Source organism: Periplaneta americana, chromosome 7, assembly GCF_040183065.1.
Source record: "Periplaneta americana isolate PAMFEO1 chromosome 7, P.americana_PAMFEO1_priV1, whole genome shotgun sequence".
Taxonomy (NCBI): Eukaryota; Metazoa; Arthropoda; class Insecta; order Blattodea; family Blattidae; genus Periplaneta; species Periplaneta americana.
Window position 1 is genome coordinate 31,576,318 of NC_091123.1, and position 15,469 is coordinate 31,591,786.

A 15,469-nucleotide genomic window follows, 5' to 3' on the forward strand; every position below is an offset into this window, starting at 1 on the left:
GATTTAATGAAAAACAAAATATGAGACTTCTACTATTCCTATCTTTCCACAGACAGCTGTCGTAAAGAATTTCCTTTGCCATTAAAACCCGTCGTTGAAAACTAGACTTAAATTAGTGAACTTATGATCCACTACTTAGCGTGTTAAAAGAAAAGACCAAGGGGGAAATGACGAAACTGTATTATGCACTTAGTTTATGAACACCTTTTATAGTACGGATTATCCGATTTTTTCGATTAACCATTCACTCCACCCCTTTTATTACCATGGATAATAGAGGTTCTATTGTATACAACTTTTGACAGATCCAATAATGTGGTGCCAAAAAAACCCTTTCTAATGGAATCTACCAATATATCACCTACTGAAATGAAAAAGAAAGATTGTTCGAAATTTCGTCTTTATTCCACTCATTCTTAAGGATTATTTTGATATGATAGTACGTTCAAAGACACATTTAATGCCTTTCAAACTAATGCAATTGAATATGATGGTATTGATTTTGGGAAAGGGTGGCTAATTTTTTAAATAAAGATTTAGTTTCTGTTGATAGTCAACTTAGTATAATGTGACCTATTTCCAGCGACAGTCCCTCATGTTTAATAATAAACATTCTCTCTCTCTTGTGATCTTAATTTCATGAGAACCTACAGTTCTGTCTCAAAAATTCTTACTGAAGTAAAGAAGTTATCTTGAGGTATTCTTGTATTTGGGTATTCTGTGCTTTACAACTGGACTTCCCTTTTTCTCTGAAAAGTGTGAAAGCTTTTATCTATTATATTTATTATTTATTCTATTATTTATTTATTTATTCATTCTATTATATTTATTATTTATTCTTATACTAGCTGATGAGCAAGAGTTTGGAGATTAAATTTCTCATAACGGTAGCCATTTTAGTAATGGGTGCTTGTTTGTAAACACAAGAACTTGATTTTCGGTTCCAAGAAATTATAGCCTACATAAAAAATGCTAATTGCTCATTTCCCGTATATTACATTTTCAAAAATTATTTCCCTGATAACTCAAAAACTATCTAACATTCTGTGACATCTATTATTCTTGAGCAATGATATAAGCCTACTTTTAGGGTTTTCATCATGAGTCTCATCCTGTGCATGTATTTTGTAAGGGTACAGCATCTTGTCTTCCAGTGGGTCCTTCTTAGAGTTAAGATCTGCTTGTTGATATACTTAAAGGGGTTTTGATCATTCCACTACCATGCCTCTGACCTATACAGAACATTCATTTGTGAAGTTCGTATATTTGTCACTTCAGTAGTATATATACATATAATTAATATACAGTATTACTATAATTAATTATTTACCAGTATGATTAAGGACTTTAATTAGTTTGAACAATAATTTAAGGTTTTAAGGGGTTATGTACAGCTTAAGACAAAAAAAAATCGATTTTTCGAAATATTTTTTCTTTAATGCACAAATTATTCCAGTCTATTTTTCTGAAAAAAAAAAAAAAAAAAAAAAAAAGTCAATATCTGCAACGTTTTTGAGTTGTGATTTAAAAGGCAGGAAGCTGCAACCTCAGCTCCTCTTGACAGTGTATAGTGCGACAGTCATTCCAATAACTTTTGTTTTTGTTTGGAAGCAATATTTCTTATACTAGCTGATGACCAAGAGTTTGGAGATTAAATTTCTCATAACAGTAGCCATCTTAGTGATGGCTGCTTGTTTGTAAACACAAGAACGTGATTTTTTGGTTCCAATAAATTATAACCTAAGTTACATAAAAAATGCTAAATGCTCATTTGCTGTAAATCACATTTTCAAAAACTATTTCCCTGATAACTCAAAAACTATCCTACGTTCTGTGATGAAATTTTGTATGTGTATTTGTGCATATCGTCCACACCTGTGGAGTAACGGTCAGTGCGTCTGGCTGCGAAACCAGGTGGCCCGGGTTCGAATCCCGGTCGGGGCAAGTTACCTGGTTGAGGTTTTTTCTGGGGTTTTCCCTCAACCCAATACGAGCAAATGCTGGGTAATTTTCGGTGCTGGACCCCGGACTCATTTCACCGGCATTATCACCTTCATATCATTCAGACGCTAAATAACCTAGATGTTGATACAGCGTCGTAAAATAACCCAATAAAAAAAAAATTATGCATATCATATCTATTAAATGATGCAAAATCATTTCTCTATCTTGGACAGATTTTCTGATAAAAATGAATTCTTAAAAAAAAAAGAGGTCAAATATCAGTATATTGCTTTAATACAAAATAAAAAAAAAAATGATTTATTAAGGAATGTAGTACCTCTGATTGAGGTTCTGGCGGTACATCTCACTTGACAATATGTGTCAGAGGAAGAAGAATTATTATTTGTATGCATCTAAAGTCTGACTAGTGTAATATGTAGCTAGTAGGTGATGTATGTAATGGAGGGGGAAAGGTACTGGCCACCCTAACTCGTTATCTCCTGACTTAGTTGCCTCATAAGTGGTGCCTTCTTGGTGTCACTTGTGAGGTTCGGATAGTTGACTAAACAATAACAAGGAATGTAGCTGAAAGAATATGGCATTGCAAACATGAGTTTCACAATGAAAGAACATGAAAAAGTTGAAAGTGTATGAGTTATGGAGGAAATGCTTCATCACTGGACAGTGAACTGCCACCATTTTGGATTTTGAAAAAATATATAAATACATTTTTTTTATATTGTAAAAATATTTCTTTTCATATAGCAGAAAGACAGTGTTTTACACCTAATTTTCATATTGTATAAGTTACAGTAATGGAGGAAAAAAATGTTGAATAGCCTATTTCCAAAATTTTACTGCTAGGTATGAGTATAAGCTGTACTAACCCCTTAATTAGTACGAACAGTATTTCAGCAGTGCTAAGATATTTGAATATTTGAATCATTATTTCAGTCATTTATTGATTGACATTATGAAATCTTGAATTTTAGATTACATACATACATAAGTGTTATTCCCAAGGGCAGATCTTTCACTGCAAACCCAACATTCTCCAATCTTTCCTATTTTCTACCGTCCTCTTTGTCTCTGCATATGATCCATATATCTTAATGTCGTCTCTCATTTGATATCTTCTTCTGCCCCAAACTCTTGTCCCATTCATCATTCCTTCCAGTGAATCCTTCAGTAGGCAGTTTCTCCTCACCCAGTGACCTAATCAATTCCTTTTTCTCTTCCTGATCAGTTTCAGCATCGTTCTTTCTTTACCCACTCTTTCCAACACAACTTCATTTCTTATTCTGTCTGTTCACTTCATGTGCTCCATCTTTTTCACATCCACATTTCAATGCTTCTGTTCGTTTCTCTTCATTTCGTCGTAATATCCATGTTCCTGCCCCATACAATGCCAAACTCCACACAAAGCACTTCACTAGTCTCTTCTTTAGTTCTTTTTCCAGAGGTCCGCAGAAGATGCTCCTTTTTCTATTAAAAGCTTCCTTTGCCATTGCTATCCTCCTGGCTGCAGCTCATGTTACTACTTACAGGACACCTCGATCTACTTGGTCTACTGCCTCATTTAGAATTCGCAAGTTTACCTTCTTTATTTTTCTTCCGACAGCCATAGTCTTCGTCTTGTTGGCATTTATCTTCATCCATTAGCTCATAAATTAAGTTACTACTTTATCTTATAGGTTCATCTAAATTTAAATAAACATGTACTAGTCGTTAAAACTTAACTGAAGAATACTGCTGGGGAATCTTTTAAGTGTAGTGTAAATATTCGTAATTTAAACATGTATTGTATTGATTAAGGCTGGTTGAGTGGAAGAGAAGGCCTTATGGCCTTAACTCTGTCAGCGAAAATAAAGCATTCTATTCTGTTCTATTCTATTCTATACTGCTCACGGCTGTCATTTAGCTCCAGTAGCATATCACTTAGTATAAATTTTAGATTATTTACCTTATTATTTTTCTATTTGAACAGATATTTCTCATTACAATTAGTTGGTAATACTAGTACATTATTGGTACATTATCCATCTGTGCTCATTTCTGAATGATATTGATGGTACAGAATTATTGGAGCTTTAACTATAGGCTTTAACTCTTGTGGTGTATACCTATATGTTCCAGGTGGGAATCCAGTTGTGATGACAACGGAACCAATACTGTAGAGGACTGAGAAATACCAAGAGGATATGATCGGCATAGTCAATCGCACTTCACGTTGAGCTGGTTATTCTTCTGCAGGAAATGGGAGAGTAGAAATCTTCACAGCATAACATTCAATGTATGTATATGTATGTACGTAAAATACATGTATATTGGACAAAATTTATTTTTAAGATTTATTTCCCAAATCTTCTCCATCTCACATAGAGGTAATCATTTGTAATTTGAATATCATAATGCAACAGTGTTCATTAAAAGTTCCCATCAACATGATCCTTTCTCGTAGCATTTCATTACTGTCATTAAATGTTCCCTTTACCATCCTTATCAAAGAATTGTATCACTCAGTTTATCTCGTTTGATACTACATAAAAAGTACCACTGTAACATGTTCTTTGTTCTCTATGTTAACATTATTAACTGTGCTTACTTACTTGAGGTAATTGGTAATAATTGTTCATTTAATGTGGCTTTTAACTTACAGAGTATTTGGACACAATGAGATAACAATAAGGCAATTATAGAGCAATATTTGTAAGCTAGGGGAATTCGAATTACATGCGGAAAACCTGTCCTCAACTGCTTTTCCACCATAGATGTTACAGGATCAAACTCTGTACTGTTTAGTGAGATGGCATTTGTTACCAAGTTACAGACGAACTTTTCTGAAAGAGGTTAAATTCTCAGCTAGTATGTGGCTTATGAATTATAGTCTTTTTTTCCAAATAATTGAGTTTTCTTCCAAACTCGATGGAGGACTAATTTTGAGAAAATGAGTTTTATATATAGGATCAGTATGCTATTAATTAGTCCGTGAAGTTGGATTTCACATACCTCGGTATGTGGCATGCCTATAGAATAGTGAATCACATGCGATTTTTCATAACTCGATACAAAACATGTGCTCAACTTGTTCATCTCATATAGTACTTTCAGGTTTTCCTTGTACTAACGTGAAGAAAAAAAAATAATAATAATATGGTAGGTTAGTGGTTTACATATCTACACATAAATCATATATCATACACCCATTGCAGGCATGATCTCATCAGTCACGTATAAAATTACCTTCCTCAAGTAATGCAGTGTGAAACAGAACACTCCTAATCATATGTTGTCCCTTGCTGGCGCGTAACTTTGTAGTTTACATGCACATGTGCTGTAAAGAATTAAATTATTTCTCTACGTCTGTGTTACAAATGTTACAGAATAAAGCCTGTCATTAAACCACGTACACACATCTTCACAGCAGACAGATAAATATAAAGGAAAAATAGCTGTCCATAGTAACTGTAAAGGTGTGAAAACTTGACTTGAAATATTGCATTGCAAAATGATGGCACATAATTGGAGAGAGTAGTTGAATTCCATCACATGTTAATGCCTATGTTGCCAATTTCGCAATACAGTGAAACCTGTTCAAGACGGAAGTGACATGGTCCTAATTTTTTTCTGTTGTGGACAGGTTTCCGTGTTATTCAGGTGTGAAGTTAAAATGGAATATTTTATCATTTGTATAAATGAAAAACAAAATGGCATGCCACAAATTGTAGGAATTACAAAATATTCTGTTTAACACTACTGACATTAAATCAGCTTCCTGTCGCTTATTTAATTGGTGAATGATCTTGATGAAAATCTCATTTCCTGTATAAATTGTATCGTAACTCACTCATTAAACACTATAAAGTTTATTAATTACACTAAATTTAATATCTAACTCTATACTATAATACTGTACTATATATCACAACATATTATTTAGTTGAACTAGGAGCCATTCATTAGAAGCCTTGAATTCTGGATTATCTAATAATTTCTTTTCCAGTTCAAGGGTTTGCATTGCAGAATAGATCCAGAAATTGGCATGATCTTTGAAAGGGCAAGAAGAATCCACTCTCACAACAGTTCATTTGTTTCTTTATAACCAGTTGTTTTCTCTTTCCTTTTTATGTCACCAATATTGACCGCAAGCCACTCACTCATGATACGGCCTTTATTTTTTAAAGTGTTAAGTTACACCTGAATTTTCCATTCCTAATTTTCAACATTATTTTCCATACTCTTCATTTCTAATTTTCCTCGATAACTTTTCCTTCATCAGTTAATGATAGTGCAAAATTTTTACGGAACTTTTTTTCATCACGAAATCACTAATAGACTTGCGTTCTATCCAGCTACGACAGTATACAGGGGTGAAGCATTGAATTTCTTTGAAGAGACTCGTCTACCTAGTCAATAGGGTAATAAAATTTATGACCACCAGGCCAGCACACCCTCGCACCCTAAAAAATTTTGCAAAGAAAACTTGTTTTTATTTTAGTGTTTAGTGACCTACGTATTTCGTACATTCCTTGAAAGCACATACTGTTTCAAAATATAGTTTACATTATACAGTAGTGTGTCGAAAATATTATTTCCGTTTTGAATAGTAGCAGACAGTTTCCGTTTCCGCGTTGGACAGTTTTCGTTTTATTCGGAAAAAATTGCACATAATACATACGAATTTCGCCAGGACCAATAAATTGTTCCGAAATAGACAGGATTCCAGATTATTCAGGTTCCGATTTGAACAGGTTTCACTGTATTACTTTTTTTTTTTTTTTTTTCTGTGGAGATCCAACAATGTGAGCAGAATGAGAGGAGTTTCGAAATGATCTCATGTAAGTAGTAAATAATAAAAGTTATAAAAGTTAGTTACTGAGAAATAAGAATCTATGCTGCTTATATTTTGTTTGCGTAAAGCTCTAAAATGTTTTTCGGCAAGACATCTCGAATTTAAAGCTTAGTTCAAGGGGAAAAAAAAAAAAAGAATGCCACTAGAAAACAGGAAACATCAGCATGTATCAGCACGATACAAGGTCATTTCTTATTACAGAAAATTGTTACAACTACCATGGAAAAGATAGGTAGAAAGTAAAATGTATGCATAAAAACTTATACCTTACCTACTAATTTAAAAGTTTTAGTCTTGCTTAACCACATACTCACACACATATCTATGAAAATCACTAGTTTAATATTGGGTATGTTTGAAACGATTTTTATATAATAATTACGTTATATTCAAATTATTTCATATTTACATTTTCTTTCCTATACATTTTTCTTAACGAGAATATAGATAAAACTTAACACTGTTAACCAAAACGCATGTTATTTTATCACTTCTAACCATTCAGATTTAATATTATATTAGACATATATCCTAAGATATATTTTAATGAGATATAAAATATGTTCACATTGTATTTTACAGCATTTATATATCTGTCTCATTTTTTTTCTTTATTATTATGTCACATATAAACTGTCATTTTCTAACATGGTCTTGTAGTATTTCAAAATGGTGGTTGGTCAGACCTATGGACAGAAAGGAAATGCAAATCGACTCATTTAAGTGAGTGCACAAGGTTCTATGTCTGAAGTGTAGTGCAATTACAATGTGAAATGGTATGTTAGGAAGAACATTGAAATCTTTTTTTTTATATGAAATTTGCTTTTCCACATGTAATCCATGTGAGCTCATCTGCATTCCAGAACAATCATGTAAACTTCCCTAGCAAATGAATTTTTCTTTGTCAGGCATATTTTCCTGTTCATTATTGTAACTCATGATTTGTGGGTCGGTTGCAGAGAAATTTTAGGTGCTCTTTGAGCCTTCAATATATGATTATGTTCTGGTGTTGATATAATTAATTAAAATTTAGGATAATTATGATTTATTCATATGTAATTTAATTTGTCCCTTATATACCTTTAATTGACGATATATTGTGTATATACATATTTATTTATCATAAATATTATGAACGTAAATTCTCTGCTGTGTTACAAACCCAGGAAACTTGGGTTTGATTCCTGCATAAGGACGGAAATTTACATTCCTTTCATAGGAACTGGTTCTTCGTCCATTAGCCTACATTGTGTTTTTCCTTCAATATTACAAAGGAGGTCTTGTGCTATTTGAAGCACAAATTGATAAAAGAGGCCCACTGTTTTGAAAATCAAGTGTTGTTTAAAAATTCCTATGTCAAAGAACACGATATTTGGAAGTATATTATTATTATTATTATTATTATTATTATTATTATTATTATTATTATTACCATCATCATCATAACCATCATCACAATTATTATTATTATTATTATTATTATTATTATTATTATATTATGATCATTATTAATGTTATCATCACCATAACAGAAAACATATAGGAAAGAATTTCAAACTATTATACTGTTATTATTGATTAATTTTTTATAGCTTTGAAGACGATATCATCATAAGTACAGTAAATAATACCTCGTATCTGTACACGTTTGATTGTGAATAAAAATGTACACAATAAAATTGATCTTCGGCAGTTCTCTAACATCAAGGGTCCCCCTGTAATGCAGGGTCTGAAGGCCCACTAAGTATGCCACTATTTGTGTTCTGTTGATGATATTTCATTTTGAGCGTACATTGAGTGCTAATGCCTAGTTTTCATTAATAATCGTTTCCAAAGAACTCACTTTCTTCATGAAAATAAAAAGGGTTCCATGTCAATAAAATATTTTTACATCTACTCGTATTTCCAGCCATGCTCGGAAACCTACTGGATATCATGTCTGCTATTGGATTCTAGATTCGTTAGTTTAAATCTGGCTAATGATAATATATTTTCAAGAGTGATAACATTTGTAGCAATAAAATAAAGTTTGAATGGGCCGTCAATGCTTATCTGATAAGCATTGACGGCCCATTCAAACTTTATTTTATTGTAGCTTGCTTATCGGACAAACTCGTAACAAAATGAAATTTGTAGCAATGCTTTTTTGAATGAGAGAGCTTCAAGCAAATTTAATAGTCATTTCCTCTCCCAGATTTTCTTCAAATCTTGTATGATTGCTGTGATCTCTGATGCTAGTATAAGGAAGATAGAGTGTTGAAACAGTCCACATGGTCTGAAATGCTAAGGACCAATCTAACCTCTATTGAGATCAGTTCTACCATTTTATCACAGGCAATTTTCTTGTAAAAGTGTACATGTGTGGTGTATTAGAAAGGATTGGTTATCATTAGAAAACGGATTTTAAAGTGCAAAATTATGGTTGGAAAAGAGAAGAAAAGGTTCTGAAAATGTATACAAAAAAGATGAAAGAAAGATCCTGATAAAAGTCTTCATACTGGTCTGAACCAGTTACATTAATATTCTTTATGCAATCCTAGCATTAAAACACGTTTGTTATGATGCAATAAATTGTGCATGATTAACCTAAGTATGGCACTGGTGCCAGAAAAGGTTACCTAGCAACTAGTACTCCATGACGTCATCACCGCCTTCACAACACAATTTTATACAACTTACCTGTAAGAAAAAGCTTCAAAACAGCAAAATGATATTGTTTTAGAAATGGTTACTTAGCAACCATGCATTATATGACGTCATATGCAGTATTCATGTCTCTACTACATCATAACATTACATTTTGTAAATTATAATTTTTTTTTTTTACATATTTTAATGCTAGAATAGCATAAAATGTTGTATGTAACATGTGTACGATCTTCAGTATAAACACTCGTGAAAATTAGCGTACTTGCTTACGTTCATGTGTTAAACATTCACTCAGACCATAATAAATTATCAAGATTATACACTAGTTACATAAATTACGATTATTCAACACAATAGCAAATAACAAAGTAACGAATATGTAGGAAGTAAATGTGGCATTTACTGAATTTCAGCCAACTTGTTATACATTTATATGTTTTCGAATGTAAGTCAGTTGTGCTTCGAACTCAGAAGAGGAGAAATTCGGCTTAACATCAACTAAAACTAAAGGAGCATATTTTGTAACCACATGAAATGAAGTTCAGTCGAAATTGCAAAGCCTTGCACATCCGGGTTGTTCCTCAAATTGAAATCAAGTTTGGCTTTGGCAAATCCGTCAAGGTTATCCCTCACAGTTGTCAACTTCTTCCACTGTTTCTCCTTCTCCATACCTTCTTCTTCTAAACCCTGAATCTCATCAGGAAAATACTTGTAGCTATGCACTATGTAAAGTTCCAACTCTAAGTCTTTGTTGTTGAACAACTGTTGGACATGTTTGATGGCTGTTGGATTCATTGAATCTAGAACACATATGAAGCTTTTGATTTTTTTCGAAGTTTTCGCACAAGAAAACTGCGCATCTTATCCAAGTATCCCACATGATTATAACAGGGAACTGTGGTAGATGGAGCCCAACAAAAGTTGATGATTTGGGGCCTTCACAAGAATCTGAGCCTTCTTTATATACAGGGTGGAAGTTAAATAACCTTGCAGACTGAAAGGGATGATAGAGTGCACTTAAATGAATAGAAAACCTATCTTACGTTTTGTGATTAAATGCACGGTTAATTAGAAAATTAAGTTGGAAGTTTCAGCAGTCTGGTAACATTGCTGCTAACACACTCTTCTCGTAATATAGATGTAAGATGTCAAAGAACTTGGTCTGTCTTGCCAGGTGAGTTACTCTCCGACTATAGCGTTGCAATCTGCTCACATGTGCAGTGGCTTGAAATTAGTGGTTTTAAAATTAAATTTACACGAAAACCGTGTATGCTATTGAAATATGCCAAAGAAATAAATGATACTTATTAGATTTTCTATCGACATGGACAAAAATCACGATCCTACTCACAATAGTTACTGAATAAAAGGGTGTTAAACATTTGAGAAAAAACTTTTTTCTGATAAAACTATGAACTCTCCACCAATATGATATTACAGTTTTTTTGTTACGTACAACATGCGCTATTTGCTCTAAAAATCTGCAAAGTTATTTCACTTCCACCCTGTATAATGCTTGTGGACCACATAAAGAACTATAGTTGTGAGGATTAGGTATAATTGAAATGTTTTATCTCGTGGGTTTTGCTACATTAACTTGGGAACTGATGGGGCTACAATATTATAAATATACCATTTTATAGCTTTCGTTCTACTGTACAAATCGATTCTACAGGATTTTATATATTTCCTCAAGAAGAGTGAAAATCACATATTTTTCTGTCCAATATTTTAACAAAACACGAAAGAAAAGGAAGGAAAAAGGTGCTGAAGCGTAAAAGAGGGGATAGGAAAAGGATAAACCTCACGAAAAGATACAAAAAGGTGCAACAAAATATGTTAATTTTACTTCATTTAAGTCCTAAAATACATATCTAAAATGATCAGTTTGAAAACAGCTATATTTTTTAAAAGGTGCTGCACCTTAAAATCCTTTCCTTAGTTATCAGTCTTGTGCGAAAATATAAATGGCAGTATTGCAAATGTTAGGAAATTGATTATGTACGTGACAATTGATTTGCCTTCTAATCAGAATCACCCAGAATCTTTGGAGGACTGTAATGCAATAACTGATTTGAGCTGTGGTGACTCTGTATGTGCTTCATAAAGAAAATGTTTGAATTCTCTAGTAATGGTAATCTCTAGAAATGACTCAGTTAGATTTCCCGTGCTCTGTAGAAAACATGTTTGGATAAAAGGGAATATTTTTACTCCACCCCCCTCCCCATCTCTCTTTGGTGTTTCAACTTGTGGAGGGCTAAAGCATATCTTACAACTAAATCCCAATCACTTCAATTCTGCATTCATCTTCTTCAACTAATGATCTTCATCTCTTTAACATCTTCCTCTATATTTTCTGTTATTTCCTTGGTTCACTAATACATTTCTTTTCATCTGGTTAAAGACTACTTATTAGAGCTTTCAACTTCTCTGACAATTTGTGAATCTCCATGTAGCCCATAAGGTAGGCCTATTTGTTGTTTTTGCCATTCCCCATTTTCAATTTTTGGTCCATATACTTTGCTCAATATTTCTGCTTCCCGCCGTTCTGTAGCATATACCATTATTTGAATCCATATATCAACACTGATCTGATTATTCGTATATAAGTGTTCTGTTTTCCGTTTTCGAAAAAAAAAAAAGTGCAGATTTCATCACGACATAGAGACCAATCAGATCTGTTTCCTTCTATCACTTTTTTTATTTCTTCTACCATCACATTATCTTCTCTAATGACTGAACCCAGATATTTAAACCTATATTTTTCTTTAAAATTTGTATGCTGTCTCTGTGTGTCCATTTTATCATATATTGAAACACACGTGTAATATATATTTTATTATTAATGAAGTCTAGAACTGAGATTATAATCAGCATCTTGAAAGAATTTGTAATTAAAATTGATCATGTCATTTTTTTGTACTTTGAGTATTTTTATATTTCAGTTAAAATCTATCGTAAGATGTTAGCATGCAGGCTTACACGGCCGGTGTCTAGTTGAAACGGAGCTTTCGGGCTAAGATGCCGTGGTCTACTGGTGCAGATGTTACCAGACGTTTCGTCTGCTACGGCAGACATCTTCAGTGGTTAGGTATCCTCGGTCGAAGTCTTCTGCTCGGGATACCTGTAGCAACTGATAACCTGACTGGTTGCTTGTCCTTATTTGTAGAGCCGGGGATTGGACTTAGTGTTCCGTTGTCACGGTGGTCTGCACCGGTTGGACAACGTTACGCCACGACCAGCCCAAGGCCACTGGGATCTAGCAGGTGCTGACCGCCGCGACAGCGCAACACCACGGCCAGTCCAAGGCCACAGAGATCCGACGGGTGCGGACCGCTGCGACAACGGAACACAAAGTCCAATCCCCGGCTCTATAAATAAGGACAAGCAACCAGTCAAGTTATCAGTTGCTACAGGTATCCTGAGCAGAAGACTTCGACTGAGGATACCTAACCACTGAAGATGTCTGCCGCAGTAGTAGACGAAACGTCTGGTAACATCTGCACCAATAGACCAAGGCATCTTAGCCCGAAAGCTCCGTTTCAACTATCGTAAGATGATATTATTGGTGCTTTATAAGACTTAAATGTGAAGCAAATAGTACTTCAAAATTTTCTACAAATGACATTTCACCCGTATTTTCAAGTATGAAAGAATAGATCTAGCGAACTTCGTCCCTTTTCTACCATCTAATTTTCGCAAGTGGAATATAGGTAACATATATATTTATTGTAATGTGAAACTCTTGATATCAACAATTTCAGTCGTTAATGAAAATCTTATTGTGTCCTATACTTGTGTATCAATTCATTTCTTCAAAGAACTTTGTTAGCTTCTGTGTAGCATGTGAATCATGTATGGAAAGTAAAGTGAGTGGAAAACCACAACACTGAAGTGTCTGGCCAATTAAACTTTTCTGTGTCTTAGCAAATTGGTAAAGCATAGAGACTAGAAGATCATATATGAAGCTATTTCTGGAAAATACATATTGAAGACTTTGAAGAATGACATTTTTCTGTATCATCTTAGAGACAAGAGGTGGTGGATCTTGCAATTTCAAGAACACACAATTATGTGGAAAAGGAATAATTTTGTAAGCTGCTGTACAGTAAATAGAGAATATTTTTATTTTATTTTGTAAGATGTTACTTCTGATATTACGAATATAATTTTTTTATTATTATTTCAAAGATACTCGGTAAGACTCACTGTTATTTCCCAGCACAACTAACATTCAGTAATTTTAAACCTTCCTTCCTTGGATTGTTTATAATACTAGATTATATTATATTTTGTACAAAGTAATTCTTAATAAAGATTTAAATTATAAGTGAGTTTACTTTTTATTATTTATTTAATTAATATATCATTGTATATCCTTAGCCACGTATATTTTAAGTGGAATAATCTTTACAGAGTATTATTAGAAATTGTTGACATAGTAGACAATGCACGGCGAGAATTTATTACAGAAAAAGAAGCTACTACAAAATAGAATGTATTACCCTGTTCTATTACGTTTAAAGAATGTAGTGTGTACTATATGTTGAACCTAAGTAATAAAATCAAGATGTACTCATTATTTTAAGTGAAAGAAGACTCTGACTTTATACACATATTATCATGAATGTTTTGATTTTTATTTTTTTCTTGGCAAGATGTAATTTTCTTCGAATTTTTTTGACATTGTTGCAAAATTGTATGTATGAACAGAATTTATTGTTAAAATGATATTATGTAAAACTTTATTTTGGACTTTGTAAATCTTTTATATAAAAATATTCTATTGCAGACAGAATGATACCTACATAACGAATGTCTTTACATTATACCAGGTTATTCAAAAGTAAGTTACATTTTGACATTGCCATAATCTTTTTAAGAATTAGATATATATATATATATATAGGACAAGAACACACTAATACCCAAAAAAGATATAGGGTTTACTGGATTCTGTTTAAATGTTGAATATGTCCGCCATTTTGTTCAACAGGCAACAATTTTTCTTCTATGTTGTGAACAGCATTTACTAATAGATTTGGTGGAATATCTTCAATTTGTTGCGAAATTGCATATTTTAGTTCGTCGGTAGTTATAGAATTAGTTAAAAAAACTCCACAGCCAAAAGTCTGCTGGATTGATATCAGGGGAACGCACTGGCCAAGTGTTAGGAAAATATCTGCTTATTATGCGATCACCAAAATGTTATGTAACAGTCACTTAACTGGTGTACCATCCTGCATGAAGATTATATTTTCGAGGGTCACAATTTCGTAAATTTGGTATAACAAAATTCTGCAACATGTAAAAATAACATTGTCTGGTAATTGTAACCGTTATTTGATTCTCTTAAAAAAAGTCGGTTCTATAATGAAATGGGATGTGAATCTACAGCCATTCAATTGAAAATGTGCTTCATCAGTCCATAAAATGTTATCCAATTACTGCGGATTTGTTTGAATTTCTGTCAAGACTCGAAGAGCAAAATCATATCTAATTGCTTTATCAGCTTCTTTCATTTCAAATAAAAGTTGCATTTTATAAGGATACCTTTTTAGAATTCTTCTAAGAATTCTCAAAACTGTTGTGTAACTCATCTGAAGACATTTTGAAATTTGATTCGCACTACATATTCCGTAGTTACTATTTTCAGCTATTTCTTTGTTTTGACATAACACTTCAGCAACATTAACATCATTAGCCAGTGTGGTTGTTCCATACTTTTTCTCATTCGTGACAGAACCATTTGTCTCAAATTTGTCCATTAAGTTTCTGTAAGCTTGTAAACTGCAAGGACCAATTCTTAAATTATGTTTTGTTCTGAATTTTCGTATGCTGTTTGTTAAATTTCTTTTACATTCGTATAACACTGAACAAGACTAATTCGATCTTGTAAGATCAAAACCATTTTAAAACACAGTCAATGATAGTGATTGAAAAATTCAATAAGAAGTAGGCTGAATTTACTTTTGACACATAAACAAAACCTGTTACCATGTTTACCAAAACAAATGAGTGTAA

The 15,469-nt window shown here is 33.0% G+C and overlaps 1 protein-coding gene across 6 annotated transcripts in view; it reads left to right on the forward strand.

The window, feature by feature from the left end:
• The window catches only part of Hexim (Hexamethylene bisacetamide inducible), a 215,254-nt gene that overhangs the window by 62,994 nt on the left and 136,791 nt on the right, over positions 1 to 15,469 (forward strand). For 4 of the 6 annotated variants that reach the window (XR_011332944.1, XR_011332947.1, XR_011332946.1 and 1 more), the window contains exon 2: positions 4,081 to 4,237. The exons of 1 other annotated variant lie outside the window; for it this stretch is intronic. The gene's annotated coding sequence lies outside the window, so the exon portion shown is untranslated. Of the gene's footprint in view, positions 1 to 4,080; positions 4,926 to 15,469 lie in introns of those variants that run through there. One more of the 6 variants, XM_069830555.1, reaches the window with a different exon arrangement.